The sequence below is a fragment of the Camelus bactrianus genome, chromosome 8, assembly GCF_048773025.1.
Source record: "Camelus bactrianus isolate YW-2024 breed Bactrian camel chromosome 8, ASM4877302v1, whole genome shotgun sequence".
In the NCBI taxonomy this organism is placed as follows: Eukaryota; Metazoa; Chordata; class Mammalia; order Artiodactyla; family Camelidae; genus Camelus; species Camelus bactrianus.
The window spans coordinates 14071699-14095300 of record NC_133546.1 but is presented as its reverse complement, the minus strand read 5'-3'; the positions used below and the strand labels follow the sequence as shown (position 1 = coordinate 14095300).

The 23602-nt window shown below is 42.9% G+C and overlaps 1 protein-coding gene across 5 annotated transcripts in view; it reads left to right on the top strand.

The window, feature by feature from the left end:
- The window catches only part of PLEKHG1 (pleckstrin homology and RhoGEF domain containing G1), a 213731-nt gene that overhangs the window by 99923 nt on the left and 90206 nt on the right, over positions 1-23602 (top strand). The window contains exon 1 of one of the 5 annotated variants that reach the window (XM_074368162.1): positions 21596-21718. The exons of 3 other annotated variants lie outside the window; for them this stretch is intronic. The gene's annotated coding sequence lies outside the window, so the exon portion shown is untranslated. Of the gene's footprint in view, positions 1-21595; positions 21719-21806; positions 21938-23602 lie in introns of those variants that run through there. One more of the 5 variants, XM_074368163.1, reaches the window with a different exon arrangement.

The window sequence follows — 23602 nt, the reverse complement described above, 5'->3', positions numbered from 1 at the left end:
TTCTGAAAGAGTAATGATCATTACGAACAATTTGTAAATTCTCAAGCTTAAAAATATGAATTACATAGTAAATTTACAATTACCTGGGCCACAGGACAATATGGCCTGCTGTAGGCAGCGGAGACAGCCCTGAACTCGGAGTCCATCGACAGCTCTCTAGCTGCGTGCCTTGGGCAGGCTGTTTGCGCACCCTCTCAGTGTCCTCAGAATCTTTGAGGGGTGGCTGAGCTTAGGGCCCCAGCCCTTGAAGGAAGGAGTCCTGAGTGGGCAGGGGAGGACACGGAGTGGAGATTTCAGGACACTCAACTGGGAAGTGAGCCGAGGTGCCTGAGGACTGAGGAGGTGGAACCAGTGTGGTCCAGGACAAGCTTCTCCTATTTCAGAATCTTGCCTAGGGCTGACCCTGGAAGAGGGGAGTTGCAAGAGTTCTGTTTGGTCATTTAGAATTCATGTGACCTCAGCCGGGATCATCAGCTCTTTGTGTACCAGTGGCAGCCAGTGTGGCTTCTCCCCACGTTGAAACATCTGTTGACTCTGGCCGGCCTCGCAGCGGGGAGATGGGCACAGACGTGCTGAGGGAAAATGCTGTGCTTTGTTTCCTAATACCAAAGAAGCCTTCTTAGGGTGAAGAATACAAAATGTCACCACACTGTTACCTGCTCAGGAAAGTAGCTCTGGTCCTTTTTGACAGACCTGGAGAATTTGCTTCTTACAAACTTCTGAAGATATTTTGTTCTTCCGGTGGGCTGCTGCTGCTTTTAATTAATCAATCAATCAATCAATCTATCTATTTTTATTTTGGCTAAAGAGCAAATGTATCAATTTTGAAAGATAGTTACTAGTTAAGGAAGTTGTTGGCACGTTAATGGTTTGGCTGCCTAACCTCCCTAACATACTATGAAGGTGAGATACAGAAAAAACCTTACATATTCCAGCTGATTGAAATATTCTGTTATACCATTTCCAAATACATATATAAGAAAACAGAGTATGCTCAAGGAAGGATATTTTGGGAACCTTTAAGGAGTCGATAAGACTAAGTATAATGAATATAATAATAATTACTTGTAATCTTTAGAAATGTAACAAAATCCAGTTACCTCCTACACGTCACTCCAAGCCAAGCAACATAGAAAAGTCTAAAGCTCTTCATTTATCCTTTTACAGCAGTTGCACAGATTGTGTGTGTGTTTGGTCGGGGTTGGGATTTGTGTGCAGATCTTGAGTCCACTTCTCACTTGAAAAGTCCAGGTGGCTTCACTTACAAGCTTTCATGTCTATAGATGACTTGGAAAACAGGTTCATCTGATTATAATTGTTGAGCTCAGTCTGAAAAAATGTTTCCTGTTCTTTTTTCAGGAGGAGTCTTATTCATACACTTATGTGCCTAACTAACATTTATCTTTTCCTCGTGGCTAGAATACGTGCAACGGTGAATTTCAAAGTAACCTCAGATGGCAGTGATTGCGGTCATTGCCTGTGAGGCTCCTTTTAATTTCTTCTCTGTATTCTTATGTCCTTCATGGCTAAGATGTAACTGTCCTTAAAACTGGTGGCTTTTGACTGTACTCTGTGGACTGGCGCTATGTCAGGGTCTTGTCACTGTACTATAGTCAAACATGGTGTTGGCGCTGGGGGACACTGAGTGAAGGACACAGGACACCTCCTTGTACCCTTCTTTTTGCGACTTCTTATGCGTTTATACTTCAGAATTTTTTTTTAAATTTAATGTAACTGTTCTCTAAAACACCTACCTGAGGTCTCTAGTGCCTGAGCAGGTATTCCAGTAAGATGCTTTGATTCAGTAAGTGACTACCAAGCATTAAGTCCTGTAAGGTTTTGTGAGTAACAGATAATTGCCTTGTAAATGCAGATGTTCCATAAATCCTTCTGGAAATCCCTAAATCACCTTGCTAATGGGGACGAAAGACCTTTGGTTATGAGGTCTGTCTACTTAGGCCGTGCCCTTGGGCCCTACTTACTTGCCCAAGCAAACAGGCCAATCCCTGGGCTCTCTTAATAGAAGCAGTAATGTTGAGAGTTAGCTGGCGTTCTGTGAGCACATAGTATGTGCCAGGCTCGGCCATGCCTTACACTCATCAGATCACTTAAGCCTCAGATCACTCCAGGACAGCACAAAAATGAAACAAGTTCAAATGTGGCAAGTTTAAACAATCATTAACTAGTGTCCCTACTTTCTAAAGAGTTCACTTTACAAGGAATCGTAGTGCAAGGCAATGCATCCTCTTGGCTGAACAAATAAACACAAAGCTTTCCTTTTGATTTATAATGCAAACAAAAGAAAGCTTGGAAATTGTCTAATCATCCTTGTCTTCTGAGAATAAATACTGGCAGTTATCCATGACCCCTGCTTTTTGCTAATTTCTGCTATGTTTAGCATTGAAAGAGCCAAATTTTAGATCACAATCTTTGGTAAATAGCTCAGGGTGAGAAGAATATTTATGATCGGCAGTGAGCAGGTTTATATTGTTTCAGATTGGTTATGTGTGGGGGTAGGAGAGAGGGTCCTAGCAAAGTCCCAATATTATAGTGACTCATGGTGTAACATACCTGCCAGCAAGAAGCTTCCAGACGTCTCAGCTGAACTGGAAAGAGGTCAGCATTCCCTGCCGGTGCTCAGGGCTGCTCCAGCAGGCTGGCCCGTCTGCCTTGGACTCTCCTATTACAGAGCAGCTGGTATCCACCACTTACTGGGAAGCTGTAGAGTGAGGAAAATAGAAGCCTCATTCTGGCTCAACCACAAACTAGGTCATTGATTCTCTTTTTTTTTTTTTTTTTTTTTAATGTATAGTTGATTTACAGTGTTGTGTTAGTTTCTGGTGTAGATCAGTAATTCTTAAAACATGTTCCTGAGACCAACAGCATCAACACCATCTGGGGACTTGTTAGAAATTCTCAGACCTTACTCCCTGGCCCACAGAATCAGAGACTCTTGGGGTGGGACCAGAGATCTGTGCTTCTCAGGGCTTCCAGGTCATGCTGTTTGAGAATCGTGAGGTTAATAACCTTGGGTGAGCCCCTTTCCAGGCTTCACGTTCTTCTTCTGTAAAATGGAAGACTTCTAGTAAGCTGCTTCTAGGGCCCCCCCTCACAGCTCCAAGGCACATATCACAAGCTCTCTGATTCTAGAAATCTGGGGTGTAAATCTACACACCTGGGAAGTATTGCCTAGTGAGTGAGAGGACAGGCTCTGAGACCTGACCGCCTGGGTTCAAATCCTGGTGCCTTCCCTTTGTTACACTGCACACCCAAGCCACCTACTGAATTGTCCTATTTGAAGTGTTCTTCCTCCATAAAATGGGGGTGATTTCACCTGTGTCCTAAGGGGCTTGTGAGGAATTATCTAACACATGTGGAACAGCACCCAGCCCATAGGAAGTAATTCATGCATTAGGTATTAGCAGACCCATCTCTCTCCCACTGAAAAATTCTGGAACTTTGAGGATGGGAGTTGTAGCTTAGAGAGCTTTATTTCCCATGCATGGGCTGTATATTAAAAATGCTCTTGAGCACTTGCTAAAGAAATAAGATAATAAACATGGTAAAAATATCTATTCATAGGAAGGCTCCACATTGGGATGTGTCTAGGGATGGCATGAAAACTGAATTTTTAAAGAATCAGCAGTAATTCTTTAGGAGGGCGTTAGTTGTGGTTACAAGTCTGGCAATGGGCAAGCTTATTAGACCTGTGATTGCTTCCATCTTATAACTGGAAGAAAATGAATAAAATGAATTTAGACTTACTTATATTTGGGGTTCTTTTTAATCATTTGATCATTGTCTGTTCATAATGGGAAGGGAACTAATCTGATTGGTTGTCTGTTAGGTGTCATTCACCATTATGGATGTTTTATAAGTGTCACACCAATTAAATCAAGTGGTAACCCTGTGAAATAAGATGGTTCCTGATTTGAAAGATGTTGACTAAAATTAAAGTTCATGACCCTACAGTAAGTTATAGATCCAAGATTTGAAAGTAGGTGTCTCTCACTCCATAATTCACCCTTTGGCATCACTTACTTAGCTCTTTGTTACACTTTTAAAATACAAAATTAAGCTTTCAACAAATGCAGCATGGACATTGTAACTTCACAAGCACAACTAGACCACTCAGTGGTTGTCAAATGCTGTAGCGTATGGAGCATCTTCTGAATGGCACTGGGAACCTCTCAGCATCAAAACTGCTTCTCTCATTTGCACATACAGAACTCAAAGGACCTTACCTAGGCCTGTGTTTTGATCATCATTCTTCCCCTCTCTCTCTCTCGGCCGTCAGGTGAAAAAATGGCCAGCATGCGTGGAGAGGGGACGACATTTCTGGGGAGAGGGAGCCACACCAGGTTTTCTGTCTCACAGTCAAGAAAATCATACTGTTCTTTTCTGCCTATCTCCTCCCCTCCTCTTTCCCATGATTTTATTCAAAGTGAAAGCAGGTTAGGATACACAGATTATCTACCAGAGGGGTTTTCAATTTTGACTCAGTTAACACGTAGAATTTTATTCTGTTCATTAGGAAAGCTCTATTCTGCTTGAAGAGAACTTTTTGTAGTGTAAAAAAAGTCAAGACATGTTCTGCTTTTTTTTTTTTAACCTTAATTTGGAGGTTTGGTAACCTTCTTGGGGCACAGCTGTGGGGCACTCCACCCTGGAAATACGTAAGAATCGCTTTAAGAAAAAAAGTTCTAGGGCCCTGATCTCATCCTCCGCAGAATATACTGTTGTTGAAACAATGCTTGATTATTGTTTAATACCTTGATTTTTGAAGACTTGCGGATCTCGTGTAGCATTTTAACGTAATTGAACGTACTTGGTGCCCTTGGATCTGCTTAAACGCTGTTTTTATCCCTGAAAATATAACTAAACTACTTTCAAGTGTTTTCAATTTGGCTGACTTAGTTGAATCCTCACTCTAGTCACTTTCATGAGTTGAAAAAAAAGAGTTTAACAATAGCAAATATTTATTTCCTACTGGCCCTTGAAGTTCAGAGGTTAAAATACCTTCAGTGGTCGATGGTCCAACTCTATTTTTCACCTGTTAGAATGTTGAAAATCAACCTGGGTTGATTCTTCGAAGTGAGAGAGGAGATAGCCAGGATCCCAAGTGCAAACCCACTGGTACCCACCCCACCACCTCCACATAGGTGCCTGAGGCTTGGGGGATACCCACAGCAAAATGCACGCTTAATTTTACCTTTGGCTTCAGACGCAAATCTTCATCTGGACTCCTTACAACAAAATTGGGCAGATCTCACGTGGGTCTCTAGGGCCCTGCTTGTCCTTTCAGAACAAACCCAAATAAGAAGACTGGGGGGCTTTTCCTGCAAAGTGCCTCACCCTGGACTCCAACCTGATTCCCCACTAGTGCTGCTTCTAATATTCTGTTCCTCTCTTGGGGACCCTGACTGTTTGTGGTCTCTATTTTATCACTGACTCCATAAAGCTTTTCCTCCTTGGGGTGATAGAATAGGGAGGCTGAGGGAGGATTTGGGGGGCTGGCGTGGCCTTGAGCTCCCCTGGAATAATGGTTCTCCACCGTCATAATGCACACAAATCACCCAGGAAGTGTAGTCACCAACGTTCATTCTGGGTTCCCATCACTGAATATTTCGATGTAGTGTTCTTGGGCAGATCCCAGCACCTTGGTTGCTTGTTGAAAATACAAACTGGTGGTGATTGCATTAATCAGCTCAGGCTGCCATAACAAGATTCCATAGACTGGGTGGCTTGAAGCAACCGACATTTCTTTTCTCACAGTTCTGGTGCCTGGAAGTCTAAAATCAGGGTGCCCGCAGGGTGGCTTCTGGTGAGGCCTCTCTTCCTGGTTTGCAGACGGCTCCCTTCTCACTGTGTCTTCACATGGCCTTTGCTCTGTGCATAGCAGAGAGAGAAAGCGATCTCTGCTGTCTTTTCTTCTTTTTCATTATTTAAGTTTTGAGTGTACAGCACCGTAATTCAACATCTGTATGCACTGCAAAGTGACCACCACCGCAGTCCAGTTACCATCAGTCAACATACAGTTGACTCCTTTTGCTCATTTTACTCATTCTCCAACCCCTTTCCTCCGTGGTAACCACTCATCTCATCTCTGTATTTGAGTTTGTTTTTGCTTTATTCTGTTTGCTTGTTTGTTTCATTTTTTTAGATTCCACATATGAATGAAATCATTTGGTGTTTGTTTTTCTCCATGTGACTTGTTTCACTTAGCATAATACCTTCAAAGTCCATCCATGTTGTTGCAAATGGCAGGATTTCAGTCTTTTTTATGGCTAAGTAATATTCTGTTTTATATATCTATCACATCTTCTTTATCCTTTCATCAGTCTATGGACACTTACAGGTTGTTTCCATATCTTGTCTACTATAAGTAATTCTGCAATGAACACAGGGGTGCATATATATTTGCAAATTAGTGTGTTCATGTTCTCTGGGTAAATATTCAGAAGTGGAATAGCTAGATCATATGGTAGGTTTTGAGGAATCTCTATACTATTTTCCATAGTGGCTGCATCAGTTTACATTCCCACCAACAGTGTATGAGGGTTCTAGTCTTTTCTTCTTATAAGGACTGCAGTCCTATCACATTAGGGCCCCACCCTTATGACCTCACTTAACCTGGATTACCTCCTTAAAGGCTCTATCTCCAGTTACAGTACAGTCACATTAAGGGTTAGGGTTTTACCATGTGAATTTGGAGAGAGGGGAGTGCACAGTTCAGTCCATAACGGTGCCTTAGGGGGTGTTGAGCCAAACCTTGAAAAATGTTGGCTTCGGGTAGGTACTAACAACTGCTGATTTCATTCAGCAAACACTTGATTTACACCATTATGATAACTGATGTATTAAAATTTATAAATAGATTAAAATCTCTAAGTGCCTACAAAAGAATGAAAAGCAAAGTATATGTTGAAGGTATGCCAACAGAGCATTCATTTTTATAAACTATCAATGGTTTAGCTCATCTTTAAAACTTTATCCCCCATTTTTAAAATTGAAGTACAGCTGCTGTACAATATTACATGCTACAGATGTGAAATACAGTGATTCACAAATTCTAAAGGTTTTAATTCATTTATTGTTATTATAAAATATTGGATATATTCCCTGTGTTGTACAATCTATCCTGCAGCTTATTTTATACATGGTAGTTTTATCTCTTAATTCCTACCCCTACATTATCCCTCCCCCCACCACTGGTAACCGCTAGTTTGTTCTATCTATGCGTCTGCTGCTTTTTTGTTATATTCACTAGTTTGTTGTATTTTTTAGATTCCTCATGTAAGTGGTATACTATATAGCATTTCTCTTTCCCTGTCTGACTTATTTCACTTAGCATATAGCTCACAAATCCATCCATGTTGTAAATGGCAAAATTTCATTCATTTTTATGGATAAGTAGTATTCCATGTGTATATATATCACATCTTCTTTATCCATTCATTTGTTGATGGACACTTAGGCTGCTTCCATATCTTGACAGTTGTAAATAATGCTATGAACATTGGGGTGCATGTGTCTATTCAAAATAGCGTTTTTGTTTTTCACAGATGTATACCCAGGAGTGGAATTGCTGGGTCACAGGGTAGTTCTCTTTTTGTTTTTTTGAGAAGCCTCCATACTGTTCTCCACAGTGGCTGCACCAATTTCCATCCCCACCGACAGTGTACGAGGGATCCCTTCTCTCCACGTCCTCACCAACATTTATTGTTTGTGTTCTTTTTGATGATGGCCATTCTGACCAGTGTGAGGTGGTATCTCATTGTGGTTTTGATTTGTATTTCACTGATGATTGACGATGTTGAGTATCTTTTCATGTGCCCATTGGCCATCTGCATTTCCAGAGGAACTTTTTTTTAAAAAAGGAGATCATGGAATGGGATTTATTGATGTGGAGGAGAAAAAGAATCCCCTGCTCTCTAACACGTTCTTGTCATGGGGTTTCCAGAGGTTCATCCCAGAAGAAACGGGTACCAGCCTGTCCTCTTTTGGCCTGAATCGGGGTTTCCTAGGCCTTTCTCTGCTCTGGCCCTCACCCTGGATGCCCAGCGGGAGGTGTGCGGGAAACATGTGGCCTCATAAGCACACTTGAGAACCGTGAAGAGAAACACAGGCGAGCTAAGTAGCCTGAGGTCTGTTAGACTTGCTTGATCCCATCTCAGTCTGCAGGAGCTTTTTCCCTCAGGGAAGCTTTTAGCCTTCTGCTTTTCTCCCACATCGGGATTAGGGGAAAATCGTTGGTTTTGTTTTTCTATCCCCCTCACCCACTCCCTCCTTCTCCGGCTCCTGAGGGAAGAGATCATATATCAGAGACGTTTCTTCTTCAGAAAGGCTTGGGTACGTCCACAAATCCTCACTGAGGCCCCTGTGTATTAAAATTTCTATCTCCAGGGTCCAGAAAGAAATAAACACTGGGATGGGGTGCAGGATGGGTTTTTTTCTCCTTTCTAGGAAAAATGCTGATGATTAACTAATGCCTCTGGGTATCTTCTTAAATGCTCAGTGTCAAAATGAATAAATGCTCTTCCTAGCGAGGCGAGACTGCTTACTTCTCTTTTTTTCTTGTCCATAAACCCAGTCTTAACAGCCCTTGTTTATTCTGATGGGACTAGGATCCCCAGTTCTAAGTCTTAACTTCTGTTCTATTATTTTTTTAAGGGTACCACAAAACTAATGTTATATGAGATTAGGATATATGTGAATTGTATTTTTTTTATCAAAGTATAGTCAGTTTACAATGTTGTGTTAATTTCTGGTGTACAGCATAGTGATTCAGTTATACATATACGTATATACATATATTCCTTTTCCTATTATTTTTCATTATAGGCTGTTCCAAGGTATTGAATGTAGTTCCCTGTGCTCTACAGTATAAACTTGTTGTCTATCCATTTTATATATAGTAGTTAATATCTGCAGATCCTGAACTCCCAGTTTATCCCTCTACCTCCCCTTCCCCTCTTGATAACCATAAGTTTGTTTTCTGTGTCTGCGAGTCTCTGTTGTTTTGTAAATAAGTTCATTTGTGTCGTTTTTTTAGATTCCACATATAAGTGATATCATATGGTATTTTTCTTTCTCTTTCTGGCTTATTTCATTTAGTATGATAATCTCCAAGTCCATCCATGTTACTGCAAATGGTAATATTTTAGTCTTTTTCAATGGCTGAGTAGTATTCCTGTGTGTGTGTGTGTGTGTGTGTATGTACACCACAACATCTTTATCCAATCATTTATCAATGTATATTTAGGTTGCTTTCATGCTTTGGCTATTGTAAATAATGCTACTATGAACATTAGGGTGCACATATCTTTTCAAATTAGAGTTTCCTTTGGATATATGCTCAGGAGTGGGATTGCTGGATCATAGGGTAAGTCTATTTTTAGTTTTTTAAGGAATCTCCGTACTGTTACCCATAATGGCTGCACCAAAGTACATTCCTATGATATGTGAATTTTAACATTTATAGTTGATCTTGGCTTGTGTTTCAGAAGAGTATCAAAAACAAATCCTGGCTTCAATACTTGCATACGGGTCTAATATAAGGGACCCTCAAGTGCTGCCAGGCGGCTCAGTGTGTCATTCTTTCAGGGCTGTGGTTTTTGTCTTACTGTCCCAGGATTTTCAAATGTCAGAAACGATGACGCCAAGTCACTTCAGTGTTTGGTTTGACAGAATCACCAGTTAAACTCCTTCTCTCACCTTAATTCCTTCATCGAGACCCTGAACAGATTCTGACATTTATTGATACGTTGTAGGTTTGTGAAAGACCTAGTACAACAAAAACTCTAATTAATGATAAGAGTAGAAAAATGAAAGTAAAAGCTGGTGAGGTCAAATGGTAAAGACAGTTCCAATTGCCTGGCCTACAGTTAATGTTCCTCCTACCCCACGACTGCAGACATGTTTCCCTTACTCCCTTCACTGAATCTTTCCATGGTGGTTTTGGTCTCATGGCACTTTTTGTGTGTGTGTGTGTGCCTAATCTTGTATTAACAGGTTAACAGACCACAAGTGACATTTTTAATTCTTTACGTGTCATTTCTACATGACTTACAAATCAAAGAGAAATAAATTGTTCTTACAAGATCACTTCTCATAAACTGGGTCCTGCTAGGATTACTAACCTAGTATATGGTGTAGTGTCCAAGACTTTGTGAGTTAACCCAGAGTCAAATGCCTCCAGGCTCCAGAGCCAGGCAAGCCATGAGAAAGAGTTAATGGAGACAGGTGTGATACTGAAGGGAGGGGTGGGGCCTGCGGCCAACTGGAAAGTGCGCAGCCAAGGGAAAGGGAGGCCTCTGAGCTCCACCCATTGCTGCTGAGTAGGAATGCAAGGTGACCCATTTTTATTGTTTCTTTTTTTAGCACCTCCTCCTGAAGCAGAAAAATCTGGATTTTTATGTGAAATATGCTGATTTTTGCTTTTTTAATTTAATGCTTCTATTTTTGAAATACCCTGATTTTTTAATTCTGACTTATCAAGTGCACCCAGTGTTAACAAACAAGTCTTCAGGTGACGTTCTGCCTGCCCAGCCTCAGAGCACAACCTCGGGGTTGAGAGGGGAGGTCTTCAGTTCACGCCAGGCCTCACCAGCCCTGAGGGGCTGGGTCACAGTAAAAGGCTAAACTTTGCCAGCTGAGCTGTCCCTTCCCACGGGCACAGGAATGAGACCTGTCTCCCTTCCCTCTCCCCCCAGGCAGTGCCCCCCTGACTCCCTGACTTGCCTCAGGATGCCTGCCCTCCCAGGGGCCCCTGCCCTGAGAGCTCCCCTGGGAGTTCACCTGGTGGACCACCCCAACCCCAACCCCAGGCTGTGGATGCTCACGTCTCCCTCATTTTAAGGGAAAAGGGCTCCCTTTCCTCTTCTGTTTTCTCCTTTTAGATAGAATCTCACAGCTGAGTGCTAGAGATATTATAGCTGTTATCTCTCTTCCTCTCCCTCCCTGCAACTTCTCTTTTTTTTTTCTTTTTTTCTTTTTACCACCCAGTCTTTCTTTCTCCAGGACATTCACAGGCTGCAAGGGTGAGGCCAGCCTGAGTAGTTGCCACCATGAAATCAGAAACCAGTACTTCCTCTGACCCTCATGTCCTTGTGCTAAGTCTATTTCTCAGGCCTGACCTCCTTCCCCAGTCCCTCCTAGGACCACCGAGTCTTTCGCTACCGCCAGATCTCCCACCTCCAGCCCCAACCTCTGTCCCCTCCACGGAAGCTGTGATGTACACCTGAAAATTGTTGAGTCCGAGTTTCAGATATTGCTGGAATTCTTTTTTAGGAGCCAACTAAATAGACCTCTTGAAAAGCAGTTGGTCAGCCAGCCAATCCGTCAGCCCCTCAATCAAAGCAAGTAAACTGGGTTGGGGACCACTATAAAGAATCTTCCGGACTTACCCACCCAATTTCCGTGGAGGTTCAGCCAGGACACCCATTACCATGAATTTGTTCTAATCACCATAATTGCATATGTACTTAAAGTATGTGAGCTCCTAGGATAATTTAGAACTAGCCATACTTTCCATTATCTGTGTTATAGGAACATAATTTTTGCAGTTATCCAGTTATATCAACTTTTATGTTACCACGATTCCAGAGTATATTAGGACAGGTGCTCGATTGGGAGGCAACCCCAAATTATATATCCCTGTGGTAAAATGAGCAGTTCTGTAATCTGTGCTCTATGCTGGTTTCCAGAATGCAATTTTGCAGAAAGTCGAGATGATGTCAGTGACTAAGTAAAGAGCATGATCTTGATGCTCGACTTTGGTCTCCTGTCAGTTGATATTGTTAAAAATTTTTGTGGGGACTCTTTCTGTTGATAATTGATGAGTTAAGATGTCTTCTCACAAGTTCTGCCACATGGGGAATTATAGATAATTTAAAGCAGTTTGGCTATACAAAGGCCATGTGCTCCTGGTTTTTGCATCAATTTGTGGTTAGCTGACCATAATAGTGGGACCACATTTAAGATCCTCAAGTTATATGAGAACCTCAAGAGGGACCATCCATCTGTGTAGTCAAGAAGTGGGTCATCGTGTGGATACATCGCCCCAAACCACGGAATCTTAGATTCGAAGATTTGGGAAGTGACTCCAGAGTTTTCACTTTATTAGTCCAGAAGGAATCTGGAACCCATATTGGTGAGTGACTTGCCCAGGATGACCCACTTATCTAGGAGAGCTAAGATTCCACACAATCCCAGCTCCAGATCCATGTCCTTTCCACATGTCATGTTTTGTGCAGTGAATGATGGTTTGGATTGAACAACATGAGTTCAACTTTGGGGGTGGTTTTTACTGTGACGTCGTTAGGACACTACCCAGCAGTCCTTGTGAAAATCCACCTCCCCAGTATTCTCAAGTAGCTTCATTCATCGGGGTTTACATTTTGTTACGTCCTATTTTGCACAGACTCCTAGGCAGATGCCCTGTGCCTGGAGCCACACTGGCATGGGAAAGTTGTCCCTGGCTTTGAGTGTCCTGGGATAGGTGACCACGTGGTCCTGGGAAGTCCTCAAGGCTCACAAGCACACGGTCAATCCGTAAATCCCACAGAAGCAGCACCACAAACTGAGTGGGGCGGCCCCTCCCCCAGGCTGTCCTTTCATGACCGCTTCTCCTTTCAGGGCTCCTTTGATGTTCATTTTCATCTGATTATACCTAGATGAAAACGCCGGGCAGGGAAGTCTACATTGTGATTTACTGTAACCACACCTTATAAGGGGCCCTGTCCGAGTGGTTGAGCAAGAACAGTCATGGTTTCTGCCCAAGCAGCTCTGCCCAGTGTCTGGAGGGGGAGAAAGAAAAGCCCAGAAGAGGGAGGCTGATATGTGCAGCTTAGAAGATGCACCCCGCCCCCCCGAGTAGAGAAGGAAACTAGAAGAGTCTTTAATAAGGGGGCAGACTTACAGTAAACATAGTTACTAATTGTGGTATGCAGTCGTACATTTGCAAACAAGATTGTTCAGAGAAAAATCTAGGTTGAGCAGTCGCCATGGGCTTTATGCCAAGTAGACCAGTATTCTGTGCTTACAGGAAGTAGAACCACCTGGATGGTCTCTTCTGTCTGCCTGGCTTCCCCCAGTTAACTTCTTTTCAGCCTTCAGATTTCAGTTCACACACTCCTCCCACAGGGAACCGCTCCTGACCACCCCAAATCAGGCCTGGTCCCCTTGACCTGTTTTCCCAGCACCCCATGCCTTCCCCGCAAAGCACACACCTCGTGTAGAATTAATCACTTATTCCTGTGATGGCTCAATGTCTGTCTCCCTGGCCATACTCTGTGCCCTTTGAGGACTGAGTGTTGTTTGCCGCATCTGAAAGTCTGACATAGGAGAAGCAGGGAGGACATTTATTTCCCAGAGAATGTTCTCTAAAATTGGTGTCTTTTTAATATTTTTTACAGCGGTAAGTAGGCATGAGGATTACGATTCTGAAAACATGTTGGTGGCGGCTGTAGGAAAGCTAAATCGTGAGACCCGTGGACAAGGGGGTCAGGGGGTGGTTCCATTTTTAAGCCCAATCCCATCCATGCTCCCACAGCATGAGGGGCAGCTCCTCGGCCCCCCACCCACCCCGTTGAACCCTGCCTCCAGAAATCACTTAGGGTACTTAATAAATCTTTGAACAAGGAGGCAAGTATGACCTGATAGCATCTCAGATAATTAACGAGCTTCAGAATGGAAGTGACGTGTGATTTGTCTTGTGTTTTCCTGTCGTGGTCCTTGAAGAACTTCAGCTCAACGTGAGAAAATACTTTAAAGATTAGAACTACCCAAAGTGCGATGCACTATCTGAGCAGGGATCAAATGTCCGGGAACTAACAGTATCCAAGCAGAGACTGGCCGTACTAGGTGAGCTATTGTAGGTGATAATTCAACACCAGTTAAGCAGTTAGATTAGAAAACCTCAAAGTATCTTTCCAATATTGAAATACTGTTATCGTGGGATTTTCGTCCAGATATCCTCCACTCAAAGATAAACTCCACAAAGGCAGGGATTTTTACCTGTTTTCGTACTGCTGTATCTTCAGTGTTTATACGGTGCCTGGCACAGAGTAGCTGTTCAATTACTATTTGTTGAGTTAACAAGTATGTCAGTAGATATCAAATTTGAAATATGTTTCTGGCACAGAAAAGGTTCTAGTTGTTTATTTCGTTGTCCTGAATTAAGCAGCTGGTAAATCAAAGAAGGACCTAGTGAAAAGTTGCAGTCAAACCTTTGGACTAAGTATGTGAAGTCGAACTGTTACCAGCTTTTCAGAACAGAGATTCTGGAATCAGAATTGAAACTGCAATGAAATGGTATCAGCCAGGGACCTGGTGAGGAATGGGATTCACTCAGCTGGTTCATGATGGAGAGTTTAATGATGGGGTGGCTTCACTGAAGGTGATGTGGCTGTGAGACTATGAGACACCCGGACTGCAGCAACAGCAGGAAGCCTTAACCACCGATCTTGGGGACAACTCCCAGGGACCCCCCAGGGGTAGAATTAGGAGAACCCAATGAGACCTGGACCGTGGAGGCCAGGCTGCCCAGGATGCAGCCCCTGCTGAACCCCAGACCCGTCCTCAGCCAGGGGGCGGGCACAGATGCCCTACTTCCCTCTCCCCTCGCCTCCTGCCTTATCATCCTCTTGTCTCCCATCAGCCCAACCCAGCTGGAAGCCAGCCAGCAGGGAGCAGGGCGTGGGGGAAAAAGATGAGGGTGGGGAGGGTTCTCCATATAGGGAATAACCTTCACGTAAATTATTCTATCTTTAAATTCTATTTATTTTATCTCTTCTACTTTAATTACACAAATAATACACATTCCTTAAAGAAAAAGCAGAGACTAGATCCCAGTGGGTAGTGAGGGAGCAACCCCATAATCGCACCTCCTCATGCAGCTCGTAGGAAGGTTTTGGCTTTTTCTCCTTCTTTCTCTCTTTTTTCCTTTCATCTACTTGTATAAAGGATTTGAATTTTGTTTTTCAAAGTAAACCAAAATAAATTTGGTGACACTTGTTTCTTGGCCTAATTAAGATTAACCCCGTCTCCTAACAGAGAGCCCTACTTCCTTTTCTTTGTTCTGTTAATGTAAACAAGTTACTTCATATACCTCTGTGGGAACAGGGAATTAGTCAAGTGTTTCGACGCACAAAAAGTTTCAGCAAGTTTGGCTCTCAGCTTGGATACTGAGTAATTAAACATAAGATGAAAGATGAGCCCTACAGAGCTTGCTGTCTAAGACTGAAAGAGAAATATAAGTGAAGGCAGCCCCAATCAGCTTGATGGTACTGCAATGTGGGGTTACTGTCGGCTTTTCATATAACTTGAAGGGAAGTCTGAAAACGGGGAGAGGCAGTTTAGGAAAACAGAGCAAATGTATATGCATACAGTTCTTGTTAATACCTGAGCTGTTGCTTCGTAACAGTGTTTACACTTGTCCCATTATTTATCTGGTGCTTGCATAGCCCTGCCAGATGGGAGCTTCCAGAAGGCAAAGTCTCGTCTGTTCCTGGAGCCCAGCACGGAACCTGGCATTCACTAGGTACCAGTTAGCGAGGGTGAGTTAGCGGTGGATGCTCTAAGAGAGAAGGTGCAAAGGGAGATGGTCAGCAGGTTGTCGCTGTGTGTGCCAAAGTTCTGAAAGGCAAAGACAAGGGCACATGGCAACAGACAGGTGTTTAAGACCATTGTAATAACATAACTAAGGTGGTGCAGCCTCATTGCCTTCTTTGGTTTAAAAAAATCTGCAAAGTAATAAGTCATCTCAGCTCCTTTAGAGAGGACTAAGTTCTGCTTTCTGGAGTGGAATCTGTATTTGACCTTTTACAAATTTCTGCCTCAGTGGGGTTGTCCTTGTGAGTTGGTTCAGGAGGCCGAATGAACAGAAGCTCCAACCACCCCACTTCAATTCTAGAAATTAGATAGCCTCTCCCGGGATGAATCCGTTTGCTCTCAGGTCTTACATCTAGAGGTTCAGCTGTCAGCCACTGTGACGTTGAAGGTAACCTTGAGATTGGGGGAAGAAGACTGACACTGGCAATTCTAAAGGATGGCAGTTGTTGGAGGGGAGATTCAGAACCCCTTCAGAGAGTGACCCAGAGCCTCTCTGAGCGGCTTGTCTGTTTCCCCCACAGGCTTACATCCTCACCTCTGCTACTTTTGATAGTTGTCTATTTGAACCCACCATCTCGGAGTCTACAGGACAGGGATGGAGCTGGAGATGTCGAGCTGCACACCTCCCCATCACTCCATCCCCTTGGAGCTGTGGGGAAAGGCTGGCCAAGGGGGCTGTCTCCTTCCTCTGCCAGGATGTGAAATGCTTTTGCAAGCTCACATAAGGGTTATGAACCTCCATGGCTGTCACTCTGAAACGATAATAAATTCTTGTTTTAATTATTACTTTGGAAAAATACTGCTGCAGGATTTCAAAAGCATATCCAAGCCCCTTGTACAAGTTCAAGTACATTTTTAAAAGAATGTTTTCAAAAGTATAGATCGTGCTGAATGCCTTTGGTTATGAATGGATTAGATGTGTGTTATCTCCTGGAGAAAAAATGTGTCTGGAAACAGACTGCGTTCTGAGAGGGATAATTAGTTCATTGTGCATAGCCCAGCGAGTCCTCCCATGGCGTCCTTAAAGATGGGACTGATCTAGTATTGAAAGCAAGAGAACATTTGTAACATATTGCTTGCTTGATATCTAAAAATTGTTCAGTTCAGAAACGACTAAGGCTTGATTTCAACGTCTCTGGACAATAAAGACCAAAATATCCTAATAAAAGAAGAGAGAGAAAAACAGAGCTAATGGTTATCACAGATACAGAGAAGTCAGCCCAGGGTGGAACTCTTGAAACAGCACAGTTTTGGAGTCCCCAAGGATACGTGCCCTTCCAGGCCACCTCAGCTGGTTGTCACAGCAGACTGGCCTATGATAGAGAAATTACACCGTGACTTGCTTAGCAAGGTAAGGATGAGCCTGAAAAGGTGTGGTGAATTGTGTGTGTGTGTGTGTTTGCTGCCTCAGGTTCTTACCATTCTGCCTCAGTGCTGACACTTCCCTGCTATAGGGGGTGAGGAATTATATTTTCAGTTGGATAATTTGAGTACTGGTACCTATTTATTATTTATAGTCCCGTTTCCATTGTGAGGTTCAGTACTCCAGGACCAACAGAAAACACTACTTTTATTAAATAGCTCCCAGAACTGAGTGCTCTTGTCTGCCTTAAACCTATGTCTTTTGCTGAGCATAAACACTTTTTAAATTTGTTGACAACAAACTTGCTTACCATTAAAATATTTTCACCTTGAAAATAGTCCTTTAGAAAGAACAAAACCTACTAGTTCTTTTGTCTGTTTAACAAAGCGTATAGTTTGTTTTGTGTAACTCAAGGGCAAGGCAGAGTTTATAGCTGGTGACATTTTCTGGGTTGAGAGGAGACCTCTGGAAAAGTGTATGTAGATTTTTAATAAAGAAAGACTTCAGTGTAGAAGTGTGTTAGTGCATGATGTCTCACTTTCGGGAGGAAGGTCACTGTGCCCTCCTAAGGGACATCAATGGGGTTGTGTGACACTTCCTGGCATGCAACTGACTTTAATGTGTGGCACATTTATCGTGGCATGCACTGAGAAAATGTAATCTCATGCCTTTTTCTTTCAAAGAAAAAAGTTCTGGTAGGCTAAAAAAAATTTGTCAGTGGCCTGTGCACTAGAAAATAGTTTTGCCATTTGTCTAGAGAACAGTGTCACAGTGGCCGTAACACCTTGAATCACAAAACAAACAGGTTCCCCCCAACCCCTGCTCCAGCATTTAAACTGTTATGCACCATATAGAGAATGTTACTTATGATTTAAAATATCCCTTATAACTTCTAGCCCCTTTGTAACTGAAAATGTAAGACCGTTGTCTCAATCTGCCTTATCAGCTATTGATTATATGAAACAAATCGTGCCCTGAGTCTGAAAAATGTATGCATGCCTTTGCCCTCCTTCCTTTCTCCGGGCCGTTCTTTCATCCTTCATTGCCTGAGTTCTTGGAGCTGTTGCCTGGCTGCAAAGTCAGCGAAGTCGCTCCAGTAGGTCAGACCTCGTTAAGCCCCTCGAGCTGCGTGTTATCTGTGCTTCCTCCCCTCAGCCTCCCTGCCTCCCAGACAACTCCATCGTGGCCTCCCTCCTGAAAGACCCGTGTGGTTCCCTGAAAGGATGCCCAGGCTGATGACGCCACGGTGGCAATGACTCCACAACCCTTCCCAGGGGATGTTGGAGTTTTAACTGATGACTTTTGCCCTCAGCCAGAAAGAACTGGTTTCTCACAGGGGCCTTGCAGGCCCTAATGCAGCCATCTGGGCAGGGAGATTTTTAAGTGGTGGGGCCTTCTGGTCTTTCTCCAGTTAAGGCCAAAAGACTGGCCTGCACCTGGCTGGCTGGCTGGCTTGTGTCCTGCTGGCTGTAGGCATGGCCTGGGGGTGCTGCTCTTCTGCCCCTGGGTCCCCATTCCTGGCGAGGACATCGTGAGTTAACTCCCATGCTTCCTGACTGTGTGACCAGTGTTGCGAGGGAATTAACAAGAGAGGCGTTCCAGCGAGAGCATCTTTTCCACCTAACAAAGCAGAAATGTGCATTTATCTGTGGCCAAGCTCTCTATCCTTTAAAAAGTTATTTCAGTGAGCAAAAACTATGTTTTCTCCTACCTTTAATATTGGCAAATGAATGAGGCAGCCAGAAACAGCATGGTTACCAGTGTCTGTGCCTTTTACGTGTCTTGGGATTGGTTTTGCTGTGTGCACAAAAGTCCAGTGACAAGACTGCAGGGCACCTGGAAGATGTGCTACAGCCCAGTGTAACTGGCGTGTGGGATGAGATGGGAAGGACCGGAGGGCCAAGCCATCGCAGGGCTGAGGGGGGACAAACAGAGGCCTGAAGGAAACACGGAGGCACAGAAGGCTTCTCTGAGCTCCAGTGTCAAAGAACCTTGAATGTTGCTCAAGGAATGTTACTTTCTTCTCCCTTTTCCTTGCTCTCTGCCCTTCCACGCCTGTATGACGCCTCTTGGGCCCCACGCCCTGCTCATCTGATAGTTCAGTGGGCAACACTCATCCCTTGGTGTCCGCCGGGGATTGGTTTCAAGCACCGCCCTCGCCCCCCAATACCAGAATCCACCTGATACTCAAGCCTCTTATATAAAATAGCATGGTATTTGCAAATAACCCACACCTATCTTCCTGTATACTTTAAATCATCTCCAGACTTACTTATGATACCTGGCACGATCTACCTGCTAGGTGAATAGTTGTAAATGCAATGAAGTTGCCAGTAGGTGGCAAACTCAAGTTTTGATTTTTTGGAACTTTCTGGAAATATTTTTATCTGAATATTTTCCATCTGCAGTTGGTTTTGAATCCGTGGGTGCTGAACCTGCAGATACAAAGGGCGGACTGCACTTGGTACTGGGATAAATACAAAGGCAAAAACGGTGTGTGTATGTGTTCCATGCTCTACAAAAGCTTAACATTTTAAAAACTAGGTTCAGAATCCTATGAACTCTGCGTATTTGTGGCTGCAGTATAGGGTGGTTTCAGTTACGCGCAAGTGATATGAAAGGTCTTTACTCAGACAAGTTGATGATTTTGCTACATTAGCAGGAATTATGGAGCAGAAATGACTGACTAGTGGGACATATGTGGCCTGTGCTGTCAGTTCAAAACCATCCTTCAAGCCAAGCCACTTGTCCAGTGTAGAAGTTATAGACGGCCCAGCATCCACACTCAAAGTCTCTTTGCTGTTTTTGTTCAATTGTAATGGACACAGCATCTCTCAGAAGTGGCTTTTGAAAAATATTTCTTGGCAAGAAAAAAAAATCCAAGAACAATAATACTTTATTGAAAGAGAAAGGAGTTAAGGTGTCATCTGTGGATATGCACGGAAAGCAGATGAGTCAAGGAGAAGCCAGGAGTCTTTGTATATATTACCCCATTATAGAATTTAGAACTTGGTATCTTCCACATGAATATCCAATCTGCAGCAAAGGAAGGTTCCCTGCTCCCCAAGCTGATAATCCAAGACAGGAGAAAGATGACTAGAAGAAAAATTCAACATAAGACCACGTGATAACTTACTCTAAGTGCACTAAACAGCCGTTTAACAAATGGGAGGAGCAGTGGGCTGGAGTGGTTGTGGAAGATTAGATGGAGCTGAAAAGATTGGAGTCGACTGTTAGTTACGCAGAACCGGAGGGCTGGACACGGGTATGGGGGACGTCATTTCGGGGGCCAGAGAGATAGCTGTGGAGGTCAGAAAGGATTAAGAGAGTCCCCACAGCCCGGGGGGGGGGACCCTTCCTCTCAAAATGCCTCTTCAGCACCCGTGACTTAGTGATTTTCATTAAACCAGTGAATTTTGTGGGGGAGAAGTGATTCCAACAAGTTGTCTTCCTAACTGACTGATAAATTTCCATCAAAATGGGCTCCCTGAAGTAGCTCTGGGTATGTTCAGTCTTATTTGGAAGGAAATGGGCATTAAAACAAATTATCCTATTATGCTGTTAGTTTAAAATCACTTAATAGGTGTGACAGAAATAGTTATATTAAAGATGATCGGCTAACATTATTTTCCATAACCACAAACGAATGCTTTAAGTGGAGCTTCTATTTAAAGGATTTTGATCCTCTGAAATAGTTGAGTTTTCAGTGTCTATACATGGGCATAATCCATATTTTGAGTTTTTGCTCCATGATGCAGTGGTATCGGTTTTCAGTAACATTTTTGTACTCCTGAAGACCTGCATCTAAGGAACTCAATATCATTCTCAAATATGAACCTTTTGAATCTTTGTATAATAATAGAGCATTTTCAGAAGGACCAGTGGCCTTAGGGAAGTGGATGTGAAGGTCTCTGAAGTGCGGCAGTTAGATCATTCTGTCTTTACTGCTTAGCACTTGTGAATATAAAATCACAGAACTAAACAGTTTTTCTAAGAAATGCCTGTGAAGTTTACATTTTAGGTATTTGTCTTCAGACAGATTTTTCAATACTGTTTAAAAAAAAAAACTCAACCTTAAACGTATTCTTGTTTAATTCTGCTTCCTTAAAACTGTATTAAGTGTTCCCGTTAAGGGAAACTAACTTCTTTCAACGGTGTGTTATTCTCTGCCCCACCCCCACCCCCAAACTTCACTTTAAAACTTAGGTGAAAGATGTGTCCATTTCCTTTGAAATAAACTTATAATTCAGGAAGCGAACTGAAAATATCAGAGCTTGGAGATCTTGCTGCTTTTGTGGACTTTTATGAGAACGGTGGCCGGAGCCAGGAAGGTAAAGCCCAGGCAGCTGTAGGCGAGTGTGGGTTGTATTTGATGTTCACAAAAGAATGGCAGTCACAGGGTGTTGCTCAGCGAAGTGTGCATTTTCAAGTTACCCACAGTGGTGTCTATTGTCCTGTTTCTCAATTGAATGATGTCATGTTTCATTTAAGGCTCTTAGTGATGCTGAAGTCTGTGGTCTGCACACCAGGGGGAAAAAGGCAGTGAGAAAGTTGCCAATCAGGTTTTTGTAAAGCCTTTGTGTGTTGGGTTTTGAGAGATAAAAGCTGACTCATGCAATATTTCCACGGAAGGAGCTGCACAGACTAGCAGAGGCTTCTGGTTTTACCTGACTGAGCTCCCAGTGAGGTCACCGCATCAGCTGAAGGCGGACGATGTAGCCCAGCCTGGGTAGAGCGCAGGTAGGTGCCAGTGTGGGTGTGCCTGGGGGACCGAGGCCCGACACACTCGGTCCCTCCTCTTGGAGCAGCAGAGCCGGTCCACCGCGGTGAGAAACCGTCGCAGGGCTTTTCTCCGCAGCCCTGCACCGGGACAGCCGCTTGCTTGGATATGTTACAACTGTTCTGTTATAAATGCGATGCACTGAAAAGAGTTCTCCAACAATAGAATTCGTCTAGGAGGTGATTTTTTTTTTTCCTCCATCTGAACTGCAGTCTGTCTTCAGTGGTTTTTGCCTTGTTTTGGTTTGGATTTGATCTTCCCTTAAAGTTAGGTTGAAATAATCTAGAGAGCTGATGTTGGTGGACTCTGGGGAGAAAACTCAAATCCTAAGTTGTCGTGCAGTGAATACTGAGTATTTTAATGTGCTTTCTTTACGAGGTTCAGGCAGGTTAAGCTGGGGGAACAAAATAAATGTTTGCAAATTTTATGCTTAGCAACTGTAGTGATGAAATTTAGTCTGAGTCTGGTGGTAACCAGAGTTGACTAAGAAAATGCAGTTTCCCTTTTGAGTGTTTATTGGTAAGAAATTCTTTTGTTAGGGGGAATAATTGGGGAGAAAAAGGCACGGATGGCATTCAGTGCTGTAGCACATTGGAATCTGATTTTGTATTTTTAAGTATTTTAATTTAGTGATACTAATGTATTTGAGAGAAGATGTATATATTTGGCATTCCTTTTCATTAATCATATTGAACATAAAAATCAAGTTATTTTAATGTATTTAAATATTTAATACAAACTGAGGTTGTGATTTTAATTTCTTTAAATAACTTTTTCGGATTATAGAAGTAGTGCACTTACTGAAAAAAAGTGATATTTACAGACAAATATCAAAGGAAAAGTCATCCATTCTACTACTTGGTAAAACCAATGTCAATATTTTATTCAATATCCATTCAATCTTTTTCTAATGTGGGTAATAAAAAAAGTGGCACTTTTAAATTCAAAACTGGGATCACATTGTTCCTGTGTTTTATAAACCACCACTTTACTCAACTGTATATTATGACCATTTCCCACACCCTTATGGATTTGAAAGGGCATGACATTTAATAGTTTTGCATTGTACTTTCTAGATGGATTTATTCACTCAGATCTCTATTGTTAGCCACTCTGAATTCTCTTCCTCCTCCTCTTTTTTTCTGGGAGAAAATGTTTAGTGTACTTTATGGATGGTTTATTTTCTCAGAGTGCTATTGTTAGTTACTTGGGTTTCGCCTCTTCTGCCTCCTTTTTCTTTAAGAAATGTTATTTAGCCTAATCCTCCCTCTCCAGTGCGCTGAGATGTTTTTGGAACTGAGCGCATTCAGTGCAGATGGAGCCTTTGTGTAGAGCTGTCATTGTTTAGTTACTGCCTCGAGACCGATGTTTCCATACGAACAGGAAGGAAGCCAGGGCATAGATTATTACTTAATCTAAATTAAAAATAGAGTTTTTTGGCCTTTGGCAAAGTCATTGATACATATTTCATCATCCAAGACCTGGCATCGGTAGGGTGTAGAAGAAAATTGCTATTTTGTGTTTACTGCTTGTGCTGTGATTCCAGCAGGGAATGGACAATGCAGAAGTGGCATCCAGCAACTTCGTGTTTATTTCAGGGTTGGAGCTGCAACCCAGTGGTTGGATGGGACCTGGGAAGTTATCTAGTCTTACTGCCTCACTTACACATGAGGAAACCAGAGACCCAAAGACTGTAATACAAACTTCCATGGTTCAGAGCCAGGCAGAAATGCAAAACCTCTAAAGGAGAGAGTGCTTTGTCGTAACTTGACAGAGGACTGGTTGGTCCTCTGAGCTCCTTCTGTGCACGCAGTTGGGCTCATATTGATTCCCTCATACATACA